The sequence below is a fragment of the Parus major genome, chromosome 9 (assembly GCF_001522545.3).
Source record: "Parus major isolate Abel chromosome 9, Parus_major1.1, whole genome shotgun sequence".
Classification (NCBI taxonomy): Eukaryota; Metazoa; Chordata; class Aves; order Passeriformes; family Paridae; genus Parus; species Parus major.
The window spans coordinates 22,978,866-22,998,922 of NC_031778.1; the positions used below are offsets into that span (position 1 = coordinate 22,978,866).

At 42.8% G+C, this 20,057-nt stretch overlaps 1 long non-coding RNA gene across 1 annotated transcript; it reads right to left on the bottom strand.

Moving 5' to 3' along the window:
- Nucleotides 1-443: 443 nt before the first annotated feature.
- Nucleotides 444-19,770, bottom strand: LOC107209066. The gene is made up of 6 exons (XR_001523415.2): nucleotides 16,356-19,770; nucleotides 15,446-15,650; nucleotides 12,286-12,351; nucleotides 4,654-4,703; nucleotides 4,044-4,192; nucleotides 444-3,799 (listed from the first exon to the last, which is right to left on the bottom strand). It is a non-coding gene; the product is annotated as an uncharacterized LOC107209066 (long non-coding RNA).
- Nucleotides 19,771-20,057: the final 287 nt, after the last annotated feature.

The window sequence follows — 20,057 nt, forward strand, 5'->3', positions numbered from 1 at the left end:
AAGGACACAGGAACTTTTTAAGTCAATAATGCTGCCAAAGCCTACGAATCACAAAATCCAGGAACTGCCATGACAGGCAGAATGGAGAGATAATATTCAATAAACAGAGGGAGAGAAAAAGGATCTGTCAATTGGAAACAACCAAAAATGCAACGTTAAACTCTTGAGTCTATTTCCAGAAATGACAGAAATTTCTGCTTTAAGTCTGAACTTTTGATTTATCGTTTTAGACAGCGGCTAAACTTTTATCTCAGGGAATCACGGAATCCTGGAATGGTTTGGGTGGAAGGGATCTTAAATCCCATCCCATTCCACCCCTGCTGTGCCAGGGACACCTCCCACTGTCCCAGGCTGCTCCCAGCCCTCTCCAGCCTGGCCTTGGGCACTGCCAGGGATCCAGAACAGCCCCAGCTGCTCTGGGAATTCTATTCCAGGGCCTCCCCACCCTCCCAGGGAGGAATTCCTTCCCAATATCCCATTTATTCCTGCCCCCTGGCAGTGGGAATCCACTCCCTGTGTCCTGGCACTCCAGGTCCTTGTATGAATTCCATGAGCCAGTTTAATGTTTCTACTCACAGGGATGCACCTTCAGAGTAAAACTCAAGTTCCACTTCTGCCCAAACTCAGCTCTGGTTTCCTACATGGAAAAATGAGATCAGCAGGTAAATCCTGGTTGGAAAGCAAAGCCTACATTCCATCAACAGAGACCCTCAATTGTATTTATATTTCTTTGAATTACCGAAACTCAACATCAGCTTTCAATAACAACTGAGAGATTAATCTTTGTAATATGTTAAATAATAACTTTCAAATGAATCTAGTATTTGTTTTCCTGAAGAGATGGTAGCAATATGAAGCTTAAGACTTTGATTCAGAAAATTATCATATCTTTATTGAGACAAAGGGAAAAAAATTAAACTTTCTGTATGAATTACTCTGTACATATTTAATTTGTCTAAGTCAACAGGCTTTCCTTTACTTGTTCACATTTTTTTGTATTTAAACAGACCAAAGCAAAGGGAAAAAAAAACAACCTATCCAAAATGAGCAGAAATGTTATTTTGTGTCTAATGAAAAATATGGGATTAAGAGGGAAATGCACTTGTGAAATATAATTAAAGTTTACACCACTCATCTCCAGAATTCAGGTGCCTATTTAAAATGGAATATTTATGTCTGCATTACAGGGAATTATTGTATCTGTAAGGACAAATGTTAATTATGGAAGCATTACCAAGACAGCCATGGAATTATTATTATGACTTGCTCAGGGTTCTTTCCACTCTTGAATTCTGGAAAGGGATTGGAGTGAGAGAGGAACAACAAAGTGGAGATGAACAAACATTCTTCACATCCTGGCAAAGCTCTGCTGAGGCTCTGGAGAAGCCTGGGAGGAAATATCCAACTCCAGCGTTCCACCTGCGGCAGCTGGTCCTGCCCTGAGGGCTTTCAGGAGGAGTCCTCGTGTCTGTCACATCCTCACACAGCTCTCCTCCCTGTCCTCAGGGCTGCTGTGACAGCTTGTCAGGGTGGGATCCCCTCAAACCTGCAGGAGATCATCTCAGTGATCATCATCAAGAGCACGCGGTGTTCCAGATGAGCAGCGCTGGAGACTGAGCCGTGATCCAGCCTGGCACATCCCATACTGCACAGCCAGCTCTGCCTGGGCCAAACAGCAAGGCAGAAAACACCTGGGAATGATCTACCCTTGGAGTTTAACAAACAGCCAGTTCTCTGCAGCCAGCAGCAAAATCATCTCCATTCTTCCCCTCCTCCAACTTAGCTTCAGATTGAAAATCGGTGTCAGCATGGTGCCCTGTCACTTCTGAGGGTTAAAAGTTGGCTTCTGATGGCTAAAAGTTGGCTTCTGATGGCTAAAAGTTAGCTTCTGAGGGTTAAAAGTTGGCTTCTGATAGCGAAAAGTTGGCTTCTGATGGCTAAAAGTTGGCTTCTGAGGGTTAAAAGTTGGCTTCTGATAATTAAAAGTTGTTTTCTGATGGTTGAAAGTTGTCTTCAAATTGTACCCAGCAGATTCCGCCTCTCCTGTCTGTTTTTCCAGGAACTGAAAGTATTTCTCCATTCTTCCCCTCCTCCAAATTAACCCAGCTTCAGCTTAAAAATCACTGTCAGCATCATGCCCTTTGACCTCTGATGGTTAATAGTTGGCTTCTGAGGGTTAAAAGTTGGCTTCTGATAATTAAAAGTTGTTTTCTGATGGTTGAAAGGTGTCTTCAAGTTGTACCCAACAGAATCCACGTCTCCTGTCTGTTTTTCCAGGAGCAGAACATGTATCCAGTTCTGCTGTGTGTCAGGCACGCTGGCAGCAGCTGAACACTCTTAAAAGCAGTATTTTACTGTAATTATGCTCATTTGTACCACAAAGAAATGCAGGTTTTTTGTTAGCACTAAGTTTAATTTCTAAAAATTGCCTTTTCACTCACCAGGTAAAACAACATCATAAAAATAATGTATGTGCACATGAAATCAGATTTAAAAAAAAACAGCATGGCAAAAGAATGGAAAAGAAATAATAAAAACTGTTTTGATATAAACAATCTTATTTTTATGTGGAATATTTACCTATCCAAAGCCACACAGAGAGTGCTTTGCACAGCTCAGGTTTGAACAGTGGAGGATCAGCACCGGGAATTATTTTAGCTCAGAGCACACCTCCAAAATGAACAGAGTTCCTTTTAATCTGTCAGCTTTTATTTCTGTTAATGTGGTCTGGAAGCACCTTTAACTAAAAGGCTGAGCATGGAAAATTAAATGTTCTCCAGATGCAGAAGGTTTATTGGTCTCCATCTGAAGCCTGCAATAGCTGTGGAGAGGCAGAGGCACCTCTGGCCTGGGCTCCTCAATGGATCTGGAGATTTTCTGTTGATATTGGGCCAAGCCCAGCAGGTGCAGTGCTGCAAAGAGTTTCCTATTCTTCTTTAAAAATGAGAAGGGGAAGAAAAGAGCCAGAATATCCCTGTCATACATCTCTGGACATGCCCCAGCACAGCAAGTGGAGTTCTCTGCTATATTTGGCACGTCCCATCTCCTGCCAAGGAAAACCCTGATTTTTGTCCATGCCCTTCTTTTGGTTTTATGACCCCTACTCACCTCCAGAGAGGTTCCAGACCTGCAGGTATTCCTGAACAATCAGACATTTAATCCTCTCAGGCAGGACCCACAGTTTGACAGAATCATTCCTGACTCATTTTGGGTGCTTTGCATGCTGAAGTCCTACCAAGAGGTGCAGTAATTCCCGAGGAGGTGGGGAGGAGACGAGAGGTCGTGGTTGTAATGGGAAACCTCCAGGCTATCAAAGTGCTCCATGAAATCACCAGGGATGAAATCCATATTTCCCCACTGAGTTAAACACGACTTGACAATGCCAATGAACTTTCGGAGAGCTGACAGACAAATTACAGCGTGCGTGTGCTAAGCCACGTCGAAACCTTCATTCCTAAAAGCCATCCTGTCAGGAGCTGTAAACACTGCGCAATAACACCCAGGATTTTCTTCCTCCCTCCCATGGCACGTCCTTCCTGCACACAGACTGCTCCCAGACCCTGCAGATGATTCAGTGAATTGCAAATTAAAGTCATTTTGACCTGGAAGAAAGCGAGGAACACCAAGGTGTTCCTGGCCACAGTCAGGAAAGGTTTGTTGCTTGTCTCTGGAGATCTCCACCAAGAACCTGTCCCTTCCCACACTGTCCCAAATTACGTCCTCCACGTGTTCTACGTTTGAGGATGAGGTTTGTGGAGTTGTGTGCAGTTATTTATTTGTTGCTTTTAGCACTTGTCCCCTGGAAGTTAGGAGAAAACACAGGCAGCTCACAATCTACATGTTCACACACACCCCAGGAGGAATTTCCCCATGGAAAGAAAAGGTGGTCAGGCATTGGAATGGGCTTCCCAAGGAGGTGATGGAGTCCCCACCCCTGGAGGTGTCCATGGAGGGCCTGGATGTGGCACTCAGGGCTCTGGGCTGGGGACAAGGTGGACACTGGTGACAGGCTGGACTCAGTGATCTCAGAGGGCTTTTCCAACCTGAACAATTCCAGGATTCTGGAGAGAGGACACTGGGATAGGATGCATGACCACAACAGGATTTGGTTGGGTCCCTCTTTGGCTGAAGCTGCAGGTCTGGGTTTTGCCAGCTCCTTCCACAGCTTTGAGCACACAGTCCAATGTTTTCCCTGGGGGAGGAGAAGTGAGGAGGGATGAGTCACAAACATGTTGGTGACCCATCTCCTGAACACCTTGTAAGATCTGTCTCACCCCTTTTCCTGCCAATATCCACCCTCCCTGCCCAGCTCCTGTCCCTGTTTGCCATCCTGTCATTGCCCATTTCACCTCCTGCTGAAACACCCAGACCTCAAGTGGGAAATTTGGAATTCCCAGCTCTGAGCCAGCTCCAAGACAACTCATTTCAGCCAATGCTGCAAAATGAGCATCAACAATATTTTCCCCTCTTATTTTTTTTTATTTATTCCTACTTCAAACCAGTTCCACGCAGAACATCTGATTCTGCAATCATTACTCATGTCACAGGATGTTTTATTCGCATGCCGAGCTCCTGTCAGACCAAATAAGACAATTCTAAGGAAAAAAATGCCTTTTTGGGGGAACAAAGAGCAGGGAACTGGGCTCACAATACCTGGTGCAATGTTTGTCCTGGCTGGCTGACACAGCAATGCTGGGATTTAGCTGAGAAGAAACAAAAATGGGTTTAGGGTTTTTTTTTTTTGGAAAAAGTTTCACAGATACATTGTTTCTCCAGGAAAGTGAGAAATCCTGCTGGGAAAAATAACAATCACCCAAAGTGAACAAGGAAAATGTGATGATTTTCTGCAAAAAATAAAAAAAAATAAAAAAAAGGATTTATTTTCAGATCAAATTTTTTGCTGTTGTTGCTGTACTTTTGGTGGCGAGAAAGCTTTATTTAGTCACCAACCCAGTTTCCAGGGTGTTTCAAAAAAGAGCTCTGGTTTGGCTTTCCCTCTTGCCTTTTCCCTCTTTTCACCATATGCTGATCTGACTCTCCAATCCATCACAGCAAGGCTGTCAGATCCTCCCTCTGGAGCTCTTACTAAACACTCCTGAAAACAACCATACAGCTCTATCCATCTTACAACAAATAATTAAAAAGGAATTGCAACCAAGCCAACAAGATTCCAAGGGACACCTTGCAAGCTTTTCCCTTTAATGTTCCAGTAATTTGGGTTATTAACAGCACTGATATCGGTGTGAGGTCACCTCAAATTTGGGCCTGACAGAGGAGAAGTCAAACATCTGCAGGGAAAACGTCGTGCTTGAAGTGGGAATGAATGGGTGCAATTCCAGGGCCTGTGTTCTGCAGGAGATCAGACAAGATGATCCCAGTGGTGCCATCTGGCCTTCAAAAATCTACGAATCTGCATTGAAAATTCTCACTTGAACTTAGGCGACCTCTCTCCAAGCCCATCTGTAGGTTGAATATTCCTATTAAAATGCAAGCCAAGCACACTTCACCAGCCTCAATCAGCTTCATTTGATGTAGCCACTGACGCTGGTTTTTGGCAATAAAAAACCCAAGAAAACACAAGAAATATAAAAAAAAAAAAAAAGCAAGCATTTCTACTTATAAATGCAAACAGCAGAAAAAATGATAAATCAACAGCCCCTACAGCCACCAGGCCATTTCAGGGGCTGCCACCCCGAGGAGCTGCTGGTGCTGAGCTCTGAAGAACAACCTCGATAACCCAGTGCTGATGTTTGCATGGGAAATATCCATGAATTAATCTGGCTGAGGTGGTAGAGGAAGACTTGCACAGGAAGAGGTTGGGACCACAGGAAGCTCAGGAAGGGCAATCACACAGGTTTTAAATGAGAAAAGTGTAAAGGAACACAAGAGGGTAAAAATCTTACTCTTCAAGTTGCAAAGATTTCTTCTTTTCTTTAATAATTTCTCACCCAAGGCCTGGCTTAAAATCAGGAATTAAAAATCCAGCAGAATGGGGTTTTTAAAGAGTTGGAGTAGCAGAGTGAGATGGAAATCCTCCTCCAAGGCTGGGCAGCTTCCTGGTGGGTGCTCCACTCTCCTGGGGCCAACCAGACTTCCCAAACTTCTCCTGTGTTTTAATAACAGCCCCACAAAAATTTTGGAACAAATATTTTTGATGGTTCTACAGGAACAGTGGGAGCCTGATCCTGAATTTCTTGCTATCCACTTTGCATTTAGAAAAAACTAAGAGTGAAGGGAAGGAAAAAAGGGAAAAACAGGGTATCAGCAGGAACTTTTATTCCTGAGGGTTGGGTTTGCTGAGGGGAGGTTGTTTTTTAGTTTATTTGGTTTTTATAAATGTATATTTTGGATCCAGTGTTCTTCACTCAGTTGGATTTTGGTCCCCATGCAAACATTTTGTGTAGGATCAAATGAGGGCTATTTCCAGCAAGTTACTCGGGGAAATATATTCAGGGAGAGACTGGATCCTGCTGATGGAAAACAAAACCAAAAAACAAACAAAGAGACAGGCCAGGAAGGAGATCTGAAGAGAAGGAAGTAATGAAAGGAGCATTTGGGGCCCTGCTATTATTACTCTGTGTCCATCCCCTTCTCCCTCACTCCCAGCACTGTGGGTTTTAATTGTCCCCTGAAGAAACGGTTCTGTGGAGAAACCCACAGGGAGCAAAGGCTCTGTCAGGGACAACCAAATTAATTTCTCTGTTGGAAGCATGAATGTGACTTCAAACCCCAGAACAACGTATTTTTAGCAGTTTGGAGCATCTTTTTTTACAGCAACTCTTGTCCTTTATCCTTTGGAGGCTGAGCCCTGGTAGCAAACACCTATTTAGAGACCCCAGTAATGAGGATTGGGAGGTCCAGCTCCAGCTTTGCCTCAGTTTTGTCAAATCAGGATAAATCCCATTAGAATGCTTTGGAGGTGGTATAACCAGCATGAAAAAGGAAGGAATTTCTGCTCATTCAAATCTTTCCATCCCATTGTGCAAGGGGATAATGAGGCAGACTTTGCAGCAGGGAGGCCCACTGAGGGCTGTTAGAGGCCGTGATGTAGCTGCCACTTCCCACAAAATCCTTTAAACAGCAGATTATTGGAGGCTGGGAGAGGATATCCAGAGGAATTCTCTCTCAGTGTGTGGCCAGCTGTTTTATTCTGGCCCTGGACATCTGCTGCTGGCCACTGCCAGAGGAAGGACACGATGGGCAGGTGGCCTCAGGCCTGCTCTCCCACTCTGCTCTGAGAGGGCCCACTCCTGCTTCGGGTCCTTTGGAGCAAAAAGCTTGGAAAACCTTGGAAAGACACAGAAATCCCCCTCAGTATTGTATATGTGTTCAGCAAAAAAAAAAAATAATCCTCTGAGAACTCCCTCCTCCCACAGCCAAATACAGGAAAGAGACAAAGGAGCCCTCACTTCTTCTGGCTCATTGTCCCATATCAAGGATGTTCTTCTTAAATCAGGCAAGCTTGCTCCTTTTCAGAAAATAATCCCTTGTAAACCCTCACTTATTACAGAAATTCCCATGAAAGGGGCTAGGCCTGGCTCAGCCCTATGGACAGAGGTCCCACCCCTAACTTTTCTGGGTTGAGCAGCAGCTGATCTTCTGACATCTCCCCAGAGATGTTATAGATCCCTTTCCCATGCCCTCCAAACCCCCCAGTCTGGTAAATGTCTAAGTATTCACTGGCAGGAAACACCAGGAAGAGATGTGAAGCATCCTTAGTGACACTTCCCCCAGAAAAGAGCTGAAACCACCTTTCTTGTCAGCAGAAATAGCTGCACCTCTATAGGATTCTTTCCCATAAAAGATCCTTTCCCAAAAATATTTGTGAGAAAACACAGCAAGGCAAATCCAGCTGCCTGGCATCTGAATCTATTTTCTTCCTAGTTCCATATATTTCTTAATTATGAAAACTTTCTCTTTTGTACTGGATACGTGGGATTAATTAACATTTTCAACAGCATTTTAGATGCATCACACTGATTCCCAAAAGACCCTACATTTGTACCACACATTTTTCAAAAGCTGTTTTGTGCGCGTTCTGCTTATTCTACTTTAAATTGTATTCTTAAGAAAAAAAATAAAGTTTATATTTTATATATATGTGTATATAATCCCTCACAAAAATAAGGGGAAAATGAATCCTTCACATCCTCAGCTTTTGCTGAATTGTCCAGTGCAGTTTGGGAAGTCAGAGAACAAAGTCTGGCTCTGCCTGTCACCCCCATGTCTGGAAAAGCTCTTATGTTTAAAACAATATCAGCGACTTCAGGGCACTCAGAAAAATCACAATTCCTGACAAAAGTTTCAGTTTGCTTGGCACAAACCTATTAACTGTGCTGAAAAGAGTGACAGTAATTGCAACTGGCTAAGGGTTGATAAGAAAACTCGGGCTGCTAATTTGAAAGAAAATTTACAGACTGGCAAAGCCGTGTCAGACAAGGGAACCAAAGATAGCTGCACTTGGTGGGTTTTAATTCAAGGCAAAAAAAAAGAATGAATTCATAATATTTCTACTCTAACAAGAGACATTTTCAAAGTGATAACTTTATCACCTTTTGTATCTTAGTCCATCAAAGTCCACTCACAGAAAAATGACCTTTGCCACGGACCAAACTTGACCCTTCCTGCTCAGTTATAAAATAAACATAAATAGAGGACAGCAGATCTGACCTGGTAACACTGGCAGAGATTTTGTGCTGCAGGCCCTGAAGCTGTGGCCCATCAATGAACTGAGGTTTGTGATTCAAGAGAGGGAAGAATTGAACTCTGCAAACAGAAAATAAAAATCTCCTCCTTTGGCCTCAGGGGTTTCAAGAAGAAGGCACCAAGTTCCCCTTCCCACCAGGGCTGGCAGAGCATCACTGCCCAAATTAGCCAAAATAAATAAAATCTCAAGTCTATAAAGCTGCAATTTCCTTTAGGTGAGGTTTTGGATTGTCCTGGAATGGGATGTCCTTCCTCAGCATCTCCATGTCCACACAACCTCCCCCATCATCACCATCCCATCCCTTTTCTCTGTGCCCAAGGAGGCAGCTCAAGGTGCCACCAGCATCTCCTGCAACCCAAAAACTTCCTGAAGGCTCTGTGTGGACTCCCCTGCTTTGTAGGATTGAATTAAAGCATCTGTGGCTCCTCTGGAATGGGATTATCATTGCTCTTTAATCTGAGTTTCAAAGCAGCTCAGCAGAGTGACCTTTGCTCAAGTATTTCCCTCTGATTCTTTCTGATCTGCATTTTTTGTTAGAGGAAGAACTAAAAGATGCAGCAGGGCTTCCTGGACACAGCAGAAATCCCTAGATGTGGCTGGGGTTTCTGGATCCCTGGCAGTGTCCAAGGCCAGGCTGGACAGGGCTTGGAGCAGCCTGGGGCAGTGGGAGGTGTCCCTGCCATGGCAGGGGTGGCACTGGGTGAGTTTTAAGTTCCCTTCCATCCCAAACTATTCTGAGATTCTAATTCAGGTCCCTGTAGGTGACCACAGCACAGGACAGCTGCAGCTCCTATAAAACCTTCTGGAAATTTCTTGGAGTTATCTCTCCCATGAATATGAAACACAGCCTCTGCTTATCCTTGACCAGACACAACTGCGCATTTTAATGCTCCCGCAGCGTTCGGTGGCTTGCAGAGAAGAGCACTTCTGTAATAAGGTTTGATAAAACATCACCCTTGGGAGAGCTCGTACATAAACACCTCCAAAGAGTTATGCAAGCCCAGCATGCAGCTCTCATGACAACACATCCATCCAGCATCAACCTAGGGCTTAAAAAGGTTCTACCTCTGCATAGCAATGAGCTTTTCCTCGGAGTAATCCTCGTGCTCAACCAGGAACGCAAAGGGAAGCACAGAAGGGCCCCTCCCTCTCCTAAATCTTGACTGAAATTGTTGTTTTTGGGATGAGTATTAAAGCCAAGAGTTTTGCCAGCAATAGAAAACACGTTGTTTGCACAAGAATCACCTCCCCCAAAAGCCAGCTCGGTGTCATCTCAGATTTTTATGATGCCAGCTGACAGCCAGGGTTTCTAAGGAAACACCGATATTGGGGGAGCTGCAAGGAGAGAAAGAAAAGGACAGAACCTAAAAATAAGTGTCACACGCCTCTTCCAGACATGAAAACCACCTGATAAAGGAATTGTAAACATCTTGGGACAGTAACATTTCTAAAACACCCACAAGGCTCCACCCAAGCAGGATCATCTTGCACTGAACAATATTTTGCTCAGAGGGAGTGCTGCTTCTGAAATCACCTTCTTTTAAATATACTTAAATATGCTGAGTGAATTGTTTCTGAAATTATCCACAAGAAATTGAATAATTTTCATTTTGTGCCACTGCAGCTCCCATTAGGTCTCAAAGTCTTAAGTGGAGAAGGAATAGGGATTTTCCTGGTTTTGAGTATTGATGTTTTTCATGCTGGAAGTGTAAGCTGGTTTTCTTTAATTAAACTGGAATGGTTTGGGAACAGAAAATAATACTCCTCTCCTGGAGCATTGACAGGCCATGCTGGAATCAGACATCCAGAGCACTCCAAACTGCACTAAAAATTCCCAAAGAAATGGCATTGCAGCACAGCAAGTTAAGCACTTTTTAGGTCAAGCTGTGGAAGCAAAATACCCTCAAAATATTTTTGGAATGGCCAAACCCTTTAATTTTTCAAAATGTCATTGTTTGTCCAATTAACGCAGGAAATCTCCTCTCAGAGGGGGATGATCAGAGAGATCTCTGCTGAAATGAGGGCTGTTCTCTAAAAAAGGGGCTCCAGCCGGGTCTGTAACAACACCAAAGACAAATTCCTGATGAAATAACTTTGACACAAAGCTCACAGAAGCACTTAAGGATTTCACCATCTCTCCCAATTATGTGGGCAACCACAACCAGTGCACAGTTACGAGATGATTTCACTGAATGTGACTATTGGGCTTTAGGCTATGGATAAATATTCAAGGTTTTACTCCCAGGCAGTCACTAATGAACTCCATGTACACATCAGGAGAGAAATATTTGTAGAACTGAAGTCAGAATGTTTTAGTGGGTCCTTAGAAATAGCAGCCAGACAGATTTTTGGGGGTATAACTTTGATGTTTTGTGCTGTTAGGGTTTAGACTGAGATGCAGAGGACATTGGTTTCTAAACCCCTCACTCTGAGCACCACGATTTACCCTGAAAACTCTCTGCATCTCAAATAGTTCTTATGCTGATATTTCAGGTTTCCCAGAGAAGCTGTGGCTGCCCCTGGATCCCTGGAAGTGTCCAGGGCCAGGCTGGATGGGGCTTGGAGCAGCCTGGGGCAGTGGGAGGTGTCCCTGCCATGGCAGGGGGTGGAATGGGATGAACTTCAAGGTCCCTTCCAACCCAAACCATTCTGGGATTCTGTTATATCAGAGAGGAGCAGCCTATGGAACCACCAAATGTGATTCTCAGAGTACAGGGGTCTATCCCAAGAAGAGAAGCAAATCTGAACTGCTTGGGAGGAGAGTGGTGGCTCCTTTTTCCAGATCCCTTCCCTCCCCTCCCTCCCCTCCCTCCTTCCTTCCCTCCCTCCCTCCCTCCCTCTATCCAGTCTTTATCCAGGCTCTTGCACCAGGCTGGAAGAGCGTTCTGACATGTGGAAATACATTTGTAAGTGCTCCCATGGATGGTGTGCTCTGAAAGGACTCATCTGCTGTCTGAGGCAGGTTAAAGCTTTACAAATCCGAGCAGACATTACCTTGGCTCCCCCTGCTCTGGTCTGGAGCAGCTCCAGCTGGAGCCAGGAGATGGGTTTCAATTAGCAGCACACACTCAGCTGAAATGGAAAGCAGGATAAAAAAGCCCCCCCTGGATTTTTGTCTCTCTCGTTACAGCCAGAACCACACAAATTGATTTGTGCCATCCCCGAGTTTGGTCTTTTTCAGGTTTGATTCATGATGATAAAGCAACAGAAAATAAATCTTTGTGCCTGATTTATCAAGTGGGCAGGACGGCCCCCAGCCTGAGTAACCACACTGAACTTTTAAATGCTGGATTTCCATCTCCATTCCCCTCCTTCCAGGCTGTGGGGGCTGCAGGAGGGGAGAATCTCCAGCTCACCCCATCCCAGAACGCTCCAAAGCTTGAGGAAATGGAGTGGTTTCCATTTGAGGTGGATTCATGGTGGATTAAACTCTTCATTTTTGTGACAAAATCTTGGTAAGGGCAGGAAGTGGCTCTGAGGAGGATTAGGAATATCTGCAATTGTTTAGAGATTGGTGGTGAATAAAAAGGGAAGGAGAAAACACGAGGGGATAAAAAAAGAGGAAAATTTCCACTCACATCATGAGGCACTGACCAGATTTCCAAACCTTCTCCAGGACATTCCTTCCAGGGACACTTTGGGACCTTGGAAAACAAACAGGAGAAGTTCCACAGCAGCTCATGCCATTTGCTCTTGGCTCCAGGAGCACCAGGGGATGTCCTTCAGCTCCTCATGGTGCTCCTCATTTCACAGAATCATTAAGATAATCAATTAAAATCATTAATCATGGGACTCTTCATTAGGAGAATTCCTTTAAAATTAAAATACGGTAGACCAATAAATATGAAACTTTGTCCTAATTTCTAAATAACCAAACTTTTGTAATTAATGTACATATTTCACTTTAAAATTCTAAAGAATGGGAAATATCTTTAGAATGGTAACTGGGAAATTTTAGAACTAGAATTCACATTCTCTTCTCCCTTCTCATTTTCCTGGTAAAATTTTGCATATCTGCTGGTCTCCAAAACTCCCTTCCATGTTTCTCCACAGAAAATAAGAAATATGACTCCTTTTATCTCTGAGCACATTTCCCAGTGGAGCAGTTTCAGCTGCAGCCTCAGCTCGCTGGCCACAGCGCCTGCAAATTGATTTATTCCTCATAATGGTCAAACTTTGTCATCCAAATGCTGGGAAACGCTGTAATTCAATCTTTGTATGTCCTTTAACTTTCTTTTATCTCTCTGGCTGCTTTAACAACTGCTAAAATGTTCAAGGCAAGCTTTTATGTATATATGAAGCAGCCAAAAGCAAGGCAAGAGGTTAGAAGGAAGCTGGATGTGTTACTTAAGGCAGCAAATATGCAAACCAATATTTTTATTTCAGTTTTTCAGCCCAGATTGAAGATTAACAATGAGGCAGCAGCTGATTCCTTCAAAATATCATGAAAAAAACCCCTTTCATTAAAATTGTCATCCAACTAAAGGCTTTAAAAACCCCAAAAATCAGGGTATATTTCTTTTTTTCTATCTATTAAGTTGAATTTGGGAGGTTTTTTTGTCCATATACAAATGTATTTGTGCATGGATGTAACAAATACATGAATTTATTGCCTATCTGAGCTGCAGATTTCCAAATGCACGGGGACAGACATCCCTCACCTGTGCATGCTCAACAAAATCCTGCTTTTTAACTGCAAAATGTTGCTAAGCATTTGTTCATGTTTTATGGAACACACCAACTTGTCTTGCACTTTTTTCTATTCCCAGTTCTCCTCACTTATATTTATTTAATGTTCTGCTCTCCACTTGTGGCTCCATTTCTTCCACTGAAAATCATATTCAGCAAAACCTGCTTTTCCTGAAGCTTTGTCATTATTTCTTGTATTTTAAGATCTTTAATCAACTTCTCCACTTTGATATTGACTTTTAGGCCTCAAGTTTTAACCTGTCATTCCCCTGCCTTATAATGATGATAATATCTGATTTTATGGGGTTTTTTTTCTTATGTTGTCATGGAAAACCTGGGGTTTTTTTACTGAGATTTAAGGAGGGAATGGATTTGATATTTCTGACTTGAATAAAATACAATTTCTTATTTCTGCTTTAATTTACTACAATTTCACAGCCATTGGAATATCTATATTTTCCACACACAAGTAATTATATTCTAATTTATTACACATGACTTTACTAAGCAAGATCCACTCCCAAAGAGCCCAAGTGCAATTTCTCTTGTTTATTTCCTTCTGAAAAATATCAAATTACCAAAAAGACCATCTGGATTAATTCTGGGGTTTTATTATTCAATTATGCTTTAGTTACAGGGATAGAGGTTTCAGAAGCACTTCAGGACAAATTATATTTCATGAATTATTTCCCTAAATAAGGACTTTTAGTCTGAGCTTGAGACAAGGCCTAACTTAAGGGTATAAACTCAGTTTTATTCATTCAGTCACACACCTGTGAGAGGAATATTAGAGCAGCCTTACAACATTTAAGTGTTCCAGGGCAGAGATGTTTATTAGAGATTTCGTAGCCCATCCTTCAAACCAGACTTTAACCAAATTCCCCAAGCTGACAGAAATAATAAAGTTCCAGGGATTCTTACTGAAACACTTGAATATCTGAAGCTGAGCTTACCTCTCCTTTCTAAGATCATTTCAGTTAATTAGTATTGAGTTATACAACCTAATGAGGGAAATTAATTTCCTAAAATTACCTTCCGTGAGTGAAAACAGGCATAAGAAATATAATCAGGTTTGTTCTGGTTTTGTTTTTGTTTCTTTTTTTTTGGAGAGGAAAGAGAACCACAGTGAACGGAACAAACCGGGATGTCTCAGATGGAAAAGCATTTCATTTTCCTTCCACAACAATTTTACATAATAATTCTATTTTTATCCTCCCACTGACTTCTATCCAATCTCTCTTCACTTTAAAAAGGTCTGATGATTGCACAGATAAAGCTTTTCCGTTTCTTAGGTATTAATTCCGTACAACCAGCAATAAATCTAAATATTACCTATTTATGATTTCTTCCAGGATCTTTGAATTTCCTCAGAAATATTTCTTCAAATAGGAACTTTCGATATAAATAACTCAAGTGGGACGGATTTTACTCTTTCTGTATTATTAACAACTCTTCCAAAAGTGCAGTTTTCTGGCATTATTTTAGGAGGCATCTCCAAATCCAGGCTTAAGTTTTAATATTAACAGCCAGAATATGACCCCGTTGCATTCAATTCCTGAAGCATCTTTCTATGAATTCATGAATAGAGATTTTGTGGTTTTGAGCAAAAAGAGTTTAAAATTTTAAAAAAAGCAACACAACGATGTCAACAACCTCCCAAAATCAAAATAAAACAACCCCAAAACCCAGCTGGATGTCTTTCCCCCTGGACAAGTCTGTCCTGACTTCTTTCCTGGCAAAGGGTGGGAAGTGCTGCAGGATGGATGCCATCCCAGACATCCCTCCATGGAGATGGATCAGCTCAGCTCCTCTGGACTCTCCTCTGCACCAAAGGACATCCCAGATTTCTCAGGTCAGCATGGAATCACCTTCCATGGACCAAGATGTTCCAAACCTCGCCCAGCCTGGGATGGGGCAGGGATGGGGCAGCCACAGCTTCTCTGGGCACCCTGTGCCACCCTCCCAGGGAGCAATTCCCTCCCAATATCCCATCTAAACCTCCTCTCTGTCAGCCTGAGGCCATTCCCTGTGTGTCCTGGCATTCCAGACCTTTGTAAATCGCTTCCAGCAGATCCCACGAAGCTCCAGGGAGGCTGGAGAGCATTCCTGGAAGGACATGGCAGTCCTGCTACCACCTTCCATGGGTTTTAGCAGTTCATGGAAGACCTCAGGCAGTGAAACTCCTGCTCCTTCCTGGGGAAGCCTGCCAGGTGTATTTCCAGGCCAATTATTGCTTCCACAAAGTGCTCCAAATCTGTCAACAAACACAAGTGTGAAGTGCAGGATGAAAACACTGTGAGGATTGTGAACCACTTGTTACCAGAGGAGTTTCTTCTTGCAGAGAAGTGAGAGTTCATGCAGTGAGAGTTGGTTTCCCAGCAGCAGCACCGCTGCCAAACTCGGGTGTTAAATGCTATTAACACACACCAATGTGTCTGTACTCTTTTTGGGTTTTTTTAATTGGAAAATACATGTTTATTCTCTGACACATCTATAGGATAAACACTTTGCAAGCTACTGTGGGAAATCCAGGAAGGTTCCAAGGATTTCTCCCTGGGAGTACGAGCAAAGGGAGATAATGCATTTTATCTGCAGGAGTTGTTGCAGCATCTCAGTGGATGTGGGTGTATTTTCATAAAATAAAAGTAAATAAATTAATGAAAGAGTTGCAATCATTCTCCCAAAAGCACAAAACCCCCCATCTTCTCACATCTCTGACATTAGTGCTGGGCATGGAATTATAGAATTATTTATGTTGGAAAAGTCCTCCAGGATCATCGAGTCCAACCTGTGACCGATCCCTGAGCACCGAGTGCCACATCCAGGCATTCCTCGGACACCTCCAGGGAAGGAGACTTCAACCCCCCTTCCAATGCCTGACCACCCTTCCCATGAGTGGATTCTTCCTGATCTCCAGCCTGAACCTCCCCTGGCACAGCCTGGGGCCATCTCCTCTTACCTTGCCAGTACTGAGGTGTTTTGCTGAAAGGTGGGAAAGCTGCTCCATTTGGATTCTTCCTCTGAGGAATCTCCCGCCTGTCTGACCTAGAACACGTCAAAACTTCTCATCCAATTTCTTGTCAAACCTGTGCTTAAAGGCTGTGTGGTGTCACCTCAGCCCCCCAGAGCTGCTGCCCCAACCACTGCTGGTGCTTTGGTTGGGCTCGGTTCTCCAGGAGAGACTGATTTCCAACTGAAGCTTCCAGGTTTAATTCTCCTACAAAACCAGCCCTGATCCAGGCTGAAAGCTCTCCCACACTGTCAATATTCTCAATATTCCCCACGTTTTGGCTCCAGGCTCAACCTCAGGGCTGGGTGCTTGCCCCCAGTGGCTGGAGAACTGGAATTGCCAAAGATTTGCTCAGAGATTCCTCAGGAACCTCCTGTTCCATGGGAGGCAACTTGGGAAGATGTTATGTGGGAAAAGGAGACAAGGTTTTATAATCAGCTGAACAAACCTACAGGATTGATGGTGACTGTCAAGCTAATTATGGAATGAATCATGTCTGGCTCTGCAGTTATTAGTCAAAGTAATTCATTATTTGCTTAAAAATAACATTAAAATTTAACCAATAAAACCATTTATTGATGGCTGGTCTGACTTTTTTCTATCCTTTCCCTTGTCTAAATGTCATCCTGGTTAAGAAAACGCAAAAGAAAAAGTCATTAAATCATCTTAGTCATAAAAATCCATCTTTCATCATTTAAATAAATAGAAAAGTGAGACATTATCTGACAGAGATTTGGGCTTATCAATTATGCAATGAGATATTAGGAGCTTTCTGCAAAGGACTCACAATTAAAGAAAACATTATTTTTACTGTAATACTGGCACTATTTAAAGGTAAATAACATAAATAAAGGTAAATAAATATCTGGAAATGTGGACTCTGCCCATGTTTTTTCCATTTCCAGACCTTAGCCTTCTCCCCATTCCAGTAATAATTATTAACCAGACAAAAGTTCATTGAATTTTTTCCTGTTGAACTGCCTTTGTTGTTTGGTTATTTCTGTCTTTCCTGAAGAACTGAGCAGGATTCCAGGGAATCTGGCATGGGATACAGGAGAGTGACCCCATCTGCACACACCCAAAATTTGCACCTGTTGCTTCCCCTCAGCAAATCTGCCAGGAGTCCTGGACAAAACATCTGGACCTGGAGTAGGGTGGAGGAAATAATAAAAGGGGAAACCCAAAAAACAATGGGAAAGGCAATCAGAAAGTTTGGCATTCCTTCCCACCTGGATCCTTTGGGATTTGTGGTGCACTACTGATCATGGCAGCGTCCTGAAACACCGGGTCAGGAAGAGAGATGGAGTTTTTTCTCCAAATTTAAACCGTGAAAATAAACCAGAAGAGAGGGAAAAGGAGTTAAAAAACCAGGCAGAGGCACAGTAGCCCAAAAGATTCCAAATGCAGGGCTGGAGCTCGGTGGGGTTGGATGGATTTTGGCTCGGTTTTCACTCGTCCGTCCGATGCCTTTACTCAGGAAGGAGCAGAGCTCTTCGATTGCTCCTCAGAAAATAAATAAGCTCTGCCTCCAAATGAGTTAAATGGCTCGAAAAGTGAGCTCCTCAGATTTTATTAGGGATTGAACAGCTCCAGGTGTTCCTAAGCCAAAATCAATGGGAAGATTAGCTGCAGGAGTCTGCCAAGAGATTATGGACAAGGCGGGCATCGAACGGGGGCTGATGGATCCAGAGCCTGAGCAGAGTCCCTTGGGATGAGAATGAGCTGCTCAGGAGATGATTCCCACCTTCCACCCAGCTGGAATTCCACACCGAGCACCGTCAGTCGCCCACGGCACCGGCTTGGAATGAGAGGAGCTTTAAGGTCTCTTCAAACCTAATTTTTTCCTTGATTCTGTAAGAGAAATTCATTAATCTAAAGCTTTTGCATTAGAGATCCCTTTGTCACACTCCAGATCATTTAAACCTGATAAATTTCCTAAGAACTTCATAAAATCTTGTCATAAATCCCAGAACAGTTTGGGTTTGAAGGAACTTAAAGCCCACCCAGTCCCACCCCTGCCACAGGACCTTCCACAGACCAAGCCTCGTCCAACCTGGCCTCGAACACTTTCAGCAATAATTCCAAAAATATTATTCCCATTGAGGAATTCCTTTTCCAAGGCTGCATTTTCACTCTTGCTGTAGCTTTGGGCATAAGCAAACCTGCAGCCTCTGCACCTCTGTCTCCCTAAGGGGATTTTTTGTGCACCTCCACCGAAATACTTGTACAATTCCCACATGAAATATTCCCACGGATGGGAGAAGTTGCAGCCTGCCATTCCATTTGATTTAATATTGCTGTTTTTCCTTCACTTGCATGTCAGTCAATGCCCCACATTAGGATGCAAAACTCCCTGAGCATTTTTAGCTATGTAACAGCTTTTTGATGTATTTTTCAGCATTTTACAAGTCTCGTATTTTCAGATGAAATTGAATTTTTGCCCGTCTTTAATGATCTCATTAATGGCTTATCAGGTGTCTGTGCTTCCACCAGCAGTTTTACACCTCTCCAGTCCCATCACCCCAGACATTTCCTGTTGATATTGTTTTGTGAAGGCTAATGAGGCTTCAGCTCGGAGCAGGAACGATGTGATTCCACACAAACTGAGAAGAGGTTGATCTGACAGATTTGGATGCAGCAGGAAGATGATGAAAATAATTATTTGCAAATCTGTCTGAATTCGTGAAAGGAGTTAAAGCTCCTGTGCTGGTTTTTCCCTCTCTTTCAGGGTCATCTCTGCTGTATCACCACTGTCCTGGACCTCAGCCTCTCCAGCTGAGATTAAATTCAAATATTCATAGAACAACAATTAAACTCAAGGAATTAAAAAGGTCATTTTAAAGCCAGTTCCACTGGAACTGGAAAAGGAATCTTTAAAACTTAATATAAATTTTGACTTAATATAAAGAAAAAAGTGTCAGTCTGTTCTTTCTCCTCATAATTAGACACGTTTAAAATAAAATAAAATATAAGAAATTCATTAATCATTTCTGTATATTCATAAAGCATTTCTCTGCCTGTTAAATGTAACAGAACTGCACCTTTGTTTTATCTTTGCCAGGAGCTACTTCACACAAGGAATTTCTAAGATTATTTCAAAAAGTACTTTGCATTAGATAAAAGGAAATAAATAGAGAAGCCAAACTTCTTGCTGTCAGTGAAATTAGCTTGTGCTTATAGTAACCATTAACATTACTGTAAAAATTCTAGGTAAAGTTTAGATTTCAAATTAAATTCCAGAGATGGCACAGCCAGACCTCTGTAAGGCACCTGGGTGAGTATCCTTGCATTATCCATAGGTTATTTCACCAACATCCTCATGTTCAGTCTATGATCAGACTCTAATTCAATCATGATTCAAAGATAAAATATTTGGAAAAAACCTCAAACTTCTTCTTACAGCCATGGACTCCAGGTGCACAAAGAAAAGCATTTTGGAGCTGCCTCATCTGCAGGCATTCACAGCATCCCTGCTTTTATCAAACATCTGGGATGTGGAATTTTGTGACAAGAATCCTCCACTGGGGGTGTGTAAAAGTGGAGCATCTCCACAGTAATATTCCAAGAGAGGATTTCTGTTCACCCATCGAGGGTGTGAGAACTCCCCAGATTAACTCCACAAAGCAACGTGCCCTATCAGGCAAAATCAGG